Source organism: Lolium perenne, chromosome 4 (assembly GCF_019359855.2).
Source record: "Lolium perenne isolate Kyuss_39 chromosome 4, Kyuss_2.0, whole genome shotgun sequence".
In the NCBI taxonomy this organism is placed as follows: domain Eukaryota; kingdom Viridiplantae; phylum Streptophyta; class Magnoliopsida; order Poales; family Poaceae; genus Lolium; species Lolium perenne.
The window spans coordinates 77,469,563-77,477,274 of NC_067247.2; positions in this window are offsets into that span (position 1 = coordinate 77,469,563).

Here is a 7,712-nt window from a genome sequence, read left to right on the forward strand (position 1 = left end):
GGCTCTCCTGCTCGTGCGCATCTATCTATCCACCTATGGATGGACCATCTTTATCCTGGCTACACTACACTATGTTTATAAAGGGGACTACTCGTAGTCGTAGGTTGGTAGAATCTGGTCCATAATAATAACTGCGTTCGTTCGTACATGCAGGTCTTGTACGTACGTCTTGTCGCTGGGGACAAATACACCTCTGCACACACCATCAACTTATTTTCACTTTCCTTAAGCCTCCGACTAGCTAACCCATTATTTTCGACTCTATTTTCGATAGTAATATGCCAATATAGGCCGCAATATTTTCTATACGGGGTGCCAAAAATATGAAATCCCTAGTATCAGTTTGATGCGACGGAGCGGGGCAGTTTCCTGGTGGCCGACACGATTAAAGACGGGCCTCCCTCCCTGGCGCGCGGTGGCAGCCATCGATCGCGTCTATCGTTCGTCTCTCGGCTGCCCCGACGTACGCGAGGTCCCGTCCCGTCCGCGGACACGTCCACACTCTGAGGCGCGCCCAAAGCGATCGAGGGGATGGATCAGCGTTGCAACTGGATTGACTTAGCTTTTCTTTTTAGGAATTGGTTAGTCACAAAACTAACTAATGCCTGATAAGTAACCCACACCAATAAACGTACAATACTTAACTAGGAATAAGTACGTATTTTGTGTCATACATAAAAAAGATAAGAAAATGTCTTGTGAAAACCTCTTTTTGAGCACCAAATTTTATCTTTTTTACACACGACATAAAAAATGTTGATTTGTCATGAAAAACTTTGCAACCACGTGGTAGACCATAGGTGTACACCAGACATTGTTTGTCTTAATTTTTTGACATTTTAAAATACTTTTAAAACTCATTAACAAAATAAGGAGCATATGTACCTGGATGCAAAAACGCCTCGTCTGCTTCAACTGAACTTTTCTGCTAGAAAGTGGGATCACTTACTTACAGGTAGGGCCACTTACTTAACTAGGAATAGGTACATTGCACTTTTCTTAAGTCTCGATCAATTAAGAATTTTCTTAAGTTTTCGTCACCCCACTTACTTACAGTAGGGCCAGGAACCATTGACACCTCCGTGGGATGAGGCTATGAAGTTGCGCATAACTCGGGAAATGAGGCCTATGAGTCTGGGAGCCACGAGAGCTAGCTACCTGCGAGCTTTTGTCACCGGTAGGTGGCACTTGGCGTCGGACACTACCACGAATGAGAGTTTGGAGAGGAGTGCTAGCATGACAAGGGATTCAAGAGGAGCCTATTGGCGTGGTAGAGCTTGATGGACATTGTGGAGCTTATCCCGTTGGGAAGAGGAGAAGGGGTAGGTGGAAGATCAGATCAACTAGCAGAGCGGTTTGGCCAGAGGAGGATAAAAAAGGCTCTATGTCGTCGATTGGGGGAATTGACGGCCGATTCCGGAGGTAGAGAAGAAAAGGTCCGCATTAGCAGTTGGACGCATTTAGTGTCAATTCCGGAGGCGGAGAAGAAAAGCCCTATGTCGCGCCCCAAAGCCGTCACTGAGGCAGCCCCCCCCCCCCCCCCCCCCCCACGCGCGTTGTTGCATGCCTCCCTCAATGGAGGAGAGCATGACAATACCTGCGCCTACTCGCCCTCTCTCACTTTGCGCAAAGAATCAAGCCACGTCGCCCTATATCGATGCATCGGGCCTCCCCTTCTTCATGTCGGGCCAATGCTCATATGTGTCGTTTCAACGTCGTTCGACCATCCTCGGGCTCGCTGAGCATACTGACCTCATCTTGTGAGCCCTCGACTATTATTCCCCGGCCTTCTTGCTTTCCATGCCGCCAACGTGTACCTATGGCCAATGGCTCGTGCGTGGCCGCGAGCCAGCCAGGCCAACAACCATATTTGACCCAGCCAGCGTGGGTTTCGTCATGCGACCTCTGACCCAATCTTGTAGAAATCACAGATTAATCTTACCGTGGGGGACCCACTGGCCAGTGAGAGGGAATAGAGATACGTGGGACAGAGAGGATCTAGGCAGGTTATTCGGGGGCTTTTTTGCAAAATAAATGGTGGTCCATCGTTGTCAGCAGACCAACTAACATCTCATTTCACGGAATGTGACCGGTTTGCTCATAATATAGTCCTAGGGAAATTACTTTTGTACTTACACGTATGAGTGTGGATGTTTCGTCGTTATGCATTGTGATTTGAGATTCGGATAAAAAAAAGAGAATGCAATTTTCCATCTATCATGGTGAGCATGAATCTCGAGAAATAAATAGATAGTAACGGAAACACACACCCATGTGTGTAAATACAAAATCCACTCTCTATAGTCCTAAGTGACTTCTCGACTTCTCTTTTCAAGTTCGGTGAGCAAAGTGGTCATCTTTACGGTAGGACACTTTCGTATTGTTAAAGGTAAAAAAAAACGTGTTCATCTTTGGTAAATTATGTGACCAACGAAGCCGGTCCTCTCTTTTTCTCTGCCGATGACATTTCTGCCCCCTTCTTTATTACAGAGCCGATGTTAGACCATCGGTCAGCATCTACTATCTGGCATGGGGACAGGTATGTCACGCGACCGGAAAATAACCGTGAGTGATCGCAGTTGGGCCATTTGGCAAACTATTTTCCTTGTGTAAACTCTGATAATGAAGCGTGAGCAAAGAAATGGTGCAGCAGCAAGTCAAGTCGCCGTCAACCAATCACCGATCTATCTTGTGGTCACTCAGAGGGTAGCTACGCTACGCTCGATCGGTGCTCCATTGTTCACAGTGCTCGATGCATGACACCGTTTCCCCGGCACGGCGGCACCATTGCACACGTACACCGGTGCGTGTCAAGACGGTCGAGTCCCGATGCGATGGGCAGGGGTAGGAAACCGGTGGCGTGGCCGGCCCCGAAGCTTGTCCTTTCCGTGCTCATCATGCATGGGCGGTGCACATTATGGAGTACGCTTGGTTGGTTGCCGGCAACTTGGCCTTTCGTTACGGGACCCTCTCCTCTCCGTCTCCGGTCGCCGCTCGCTCCATGAAAAAAGCGGCACTCCTAGCTATTACCTGTGGACTAATTCGCGATTCTTGATCCAGGTCAAAGCTACGGTACTTTTTAATCATGTGCCGAGGCGTATGTCGCAAGTAAAATCCAGGGCCCAAAGGGCCGGAGAGAGACGATGGCTCGATCGGTGCATGGTTGCGCCGTGTGTATACTGTGTGGACACTTTTTCCTCCCGGCACGGCGGCCGGCCGGCGGGGCTTTTGAAGATGAGATGCTGCTCGTGGTACTGTACTAGGAGTAGCAATCACGGCGTGATCATACGCTTCGTCCGCGCCGGCCGGAGAATTCCCGAGGCATGTGTGACCCGGCCGGTGACTTGATCTGCCCTGTTCCAACGCATCACCTGGCGTGGCCTTGAAGGCTTGAAGCCACGTTCACATGCCGACGTGGTCGAATCCAAAAGAGTACTATTGCACTATTACAAGATACGTACCTACTCCCTCTGTCCGGCGAACAAGTGTACGTTTTCATTTTTTACAGGTCAAACATTTTTTAAGCTTAGAGCTAATCTCAGGCCGCGCGTCTCCCAAAGCCGCCCCAAAAGAGCGCTGGATTTATCGTTTGATGACGTATTTCCTTCGTGCCGCCGCGCTTGGGGACGTTCCTCTCCAGCCATGTCCCCTAAACGCGCCTCCAAAATTTTAAAATAATGTATTTTTATTTTAATAGATAGAAGAAATGTGTAGGTAAAAAAAAAAAAAACGGTGTTTAAAGCGGCGCAACATAAAAAATTACATATAAAAACTTCGAAAAGACATAAATAAATTACATATAAAATTTAAACTACTTCTTTGATGGCCTCGCCTCGTCGTCTTCACGGTGGCGCTTCCTGCTCGTCACCTCTTCCGAAGAAGCGGTATCGTTCTACGCGTCGGAGAAACTTGTGTCCTCCTCGTCGTGGACGGTGCTCGTCGGCTGCGTCTTCGCCTTGGCCGGGGCGACGCCGCCGCCGCTTCCTCAGCCTCTTCCTCCTCTTTCTCGGCCTCCCATTCCTCGCCGTTGTCCGGCGGCGGGGAATCATCGTTGCTAGGCGTCACAACTTTGTCCCACCAGTGGCGCCATCCCGGCGGCTTACCCTCGTTGTCGATGTCTGATGGAAGCTGAGAGAGGTCACTCATTGTGAGATAGGAGAGCTTTCGATGAATGGCGCCGGCCGGTTGTAGATCGGAAAGCGCATACATAGGGGTCTTATTGAGCGCGGATGTTGCTCTTCCGCGGAGTTCGCGCTATACTCCAGCGGTTCGCACGTCGATTGACGCGGTTGCCAATGCGACGGTTCCCATTCCTGGCAACTGCACAGTCGCTACGTAGGCGGCGGTTGAGCGTCCGTTCGCTGACGCATCGGACCCGCGTCTCCTGGTCTTAGCGTCCGCTGTGTAGCGGGGACGGGCTCGGGCGTCGAACACCGTATTAGGCCGCGCCGGACGGAAAGGGCCTTTGGGACGTGCGGCTGGGAACGATTTTTTATCCGGCGTGCACCAAATTCCTTTGGAGGACGCTTTGGGACGCTAGAGATACAAAAATAGTAACATATATAATGTCAAGTTGCTATATATTATAACTATGTGTCAACATGAATCTAGAGAGATGGTTAAAGTAAATAAAATTTGACTTTTCATCCTCTGCCGCTAGGAAGTTACCAGCATTTTCGACGTGACGCGCAATTTGATTTCTTGCCTAAACGGCGCTAAAAATTTAATTCTAACACGACTAGTTTACGGAGGTGTGCTCCAGTGTTCCCCTTCAACATCAAAATTGAAGAGAAAAAATAGCCTCTAAGAGATCTAGCCTTCCTAACGAAGAGGAATCAGCGGATCTAAACGATCATTCAATTCGGTTTCTGGGCAAATAATATTTTTAAATGTTGAAATTTTTTGATAATTTTTTTAATATACATCTCCACAATATACATGTGTTTGTTAAGTTTCATCAGGACCAATATTTTTTGTGATCTATGTAAAAAAGAGAAAATTTATCTTCTGAAAATTCTTATTTTTAGCATTATTTTTTTATTTTGTTTAGTCACACGACAAGTCAATTTTTCATGAAACGACTTTGTTAACATGTAGCACGTGAAGATGTACGTGCAAATTTTTCATTGTTTTTTCAAAATGTGTGTAACATATATTTTAAAATAAAGAAAACATATACTCCCATATACCAAAATATCACTTAGGAAACTAAAGCCGTAGTTTATGTGTAAGGGCATACCGTTGCACAACCGTAGCCCCGGATACAACATGCACTGGTCTACTACCAGGGTGACAGGGTCCCTTATGAAAAAACATGCAGCGTGAATTCTACATATCCGATCTACTATGCGATAGTGGAAGCATTATAACACGCGGTATTTCGTACTCCTTCATGCCCTTATACATATATACATGATTTAAAACTTTGACCGCTTCGTACATATTTTTAAAAATGGGGAAGCGAAGCTTTAGTCTCTGCATCAAAGTGATGCATACGACCTTTATTAATAATAACCGCTGGTACATATTAGTCATGAAAAATAGTAGCATTGTAACCATCATGGAAAAACACGTTTATATTATATCTCATGGTAAACTACAAACAAAATATAATTTTTTTACACAACCTCATCAGAAGGCGGGGAGCTTCCACAGTGCAATATAAGAAGAGGGAAGTCGATCCAGTTAATAAGAAAAATCGTACTCAAAAACCATACATAGCACGATTAATTAAGAAAATCGGCAAGACCCACGCACGCAGAATATAATAATTATAGTGCATTTCAGAAACATGAAAAGTTAAACACGTCAATATTTTAGCAGGGAGATAGTGCTGTTACTACTGTAGTCCGGTACATATAGCTCAATGATTTGCATACCATCTCTAATGTTTGCATGTTAATTGGTTTGCATCATAGGTAGTGCATACCTGAATGATTCTATTGGTTCACAAAGAAATAAAAACAAATTAGAATGCATTTCTTATAAGAACGAGCGAATCACAATAAGATCGACGCTGAATGGGGTTCCTATTAGTGTGTTCTAAGTCAGCATGTACGCAGCCGACTTAGCACCACACCTGTTTAGTCGTCTACATACAGCTCCAACTGAAAGCGCACCAAGTTGCCAAATGATATTATCGCGATCTAAGTACTTCGTCGGTGAACACATGTCATCTCTCCAAATACAAATTCTAGAGATCTCGAGAGAGTGCATATGGTTAATTTACCAACACGAGCATTCGGGGGACGACCAAGCTCCTACGCCAACCCCGCGCCTAGGGTTCCACCCCGGCGCCGCCACCGCCGCCAGGACGCCAGGCCCTCCCCTGTCTCCGCCCCCGCCCCTCCTCTCCTCCCCCGGCGCCCCGGCCCTCGCTGTCGCTCCCCGCGGGCGACAGGAGGGCCCCTCGGTACGCAGCTTCTCCCGACCCCCTCCTCCGCCCTCCCCTGCCGCCGCTGTCGGTGCAGGCCGCCGAGCAAAGCCCAGTGCGGTGCCGGCGGCGGCGGTACGATACTCCTACCCGCGCGTCTGGAGGGAGAGCGCGGGGCTCCCTCGGCCGGCGGCGGTGCTCCTTGGATCAACGGTGGTTCCGGTGGCGGCGAAGCTCCTTGGGCTGCGCAGCGCCAGGCGGCGAGCTGGTGATGGCGTCGCCGGTTGGCGGCGAGGCGGCGCCTGGTGGTGCCCTCCCGGCCCAGATCCGGGCCCTTTGGGCCCCATCTGGGTCTCGATGGGGGCCGGTTCCGAGCGGAGCTGCTGCTTCCGGTGGACAGGGCAGATGGCCCTGATTGGGGTGGCGGAACGTGTCCTGCAACATCCCGACGGGGGCTTCACGAGCAAGTGGGCATGGTATGCCCCTCGTCGGCATGTCCGGACTGGTACCGCCGCTGGCGGTGGAGGTGGTTCCCTCCTGCGTGTCCAATACCTCGCCTTTCCTCGGTTTTGGGATCCTCCTTGGTCCTGCTGGCTTCGGTTCGTTGGTCGCGGTTTGATGGCGGTGGTGTCCCTATGGCCGTGGTGGGCAAGTTGGTGGGCGGTGTGTTTGGTGGAGCACGATGGAGCGTCCGGGCAGGGTTGCGAGGGCCTGGAGAAATCTCTGCCGGTCTGGCCGACACCGACGCGGTGACGCCTACGGGCGCCATCTTCCCTCCTAAAGGGCGTTGGGTGAAACCTTCCTCCCTTGTCCCTGCGTATACCGGGGAAAAAACCCCAGGATTAGTCCGGGCAGCAGCGTCGTCGTCGTCGCATCCCTTCTTGGAGGTGTTGCTTGGTACGCGGGGCTTCAATGTGCTAGGAGCGTGGTGGAAATTCTCCGGATGGCGCGGCGGCTATAGGGCATCTTCGTTTTCGTCGATCCGACCTTGTCGACCTTCTTTCTCCTTTCTTTCTTTTGAGCGTGCTTGTGCTGATGCCCCATCAGTTGTATCTTGTGACAGTTGTACCGTGTGATTGCTATATTGATATAGCGATAGCGAGACGAAAACCTATTTCGAGGAGTTAATTTACCAACCCAAACAGTTTGATTTTTTCCATCGTTTAGTTAGGGGCGGGTTTTGAGTGGTTCCACAGGAAACGTACTTTACATTAAAAATGGTGATCTTTTAACATACTCCCCACTTGCTAAGAGCATCTCCACTCGTCCCCCCGAACAGGCCCCCGGCGAGCGTTTTTTCCATCCGGACGGCGTAATTCGGCCCAGTCGCGCCCCCGGT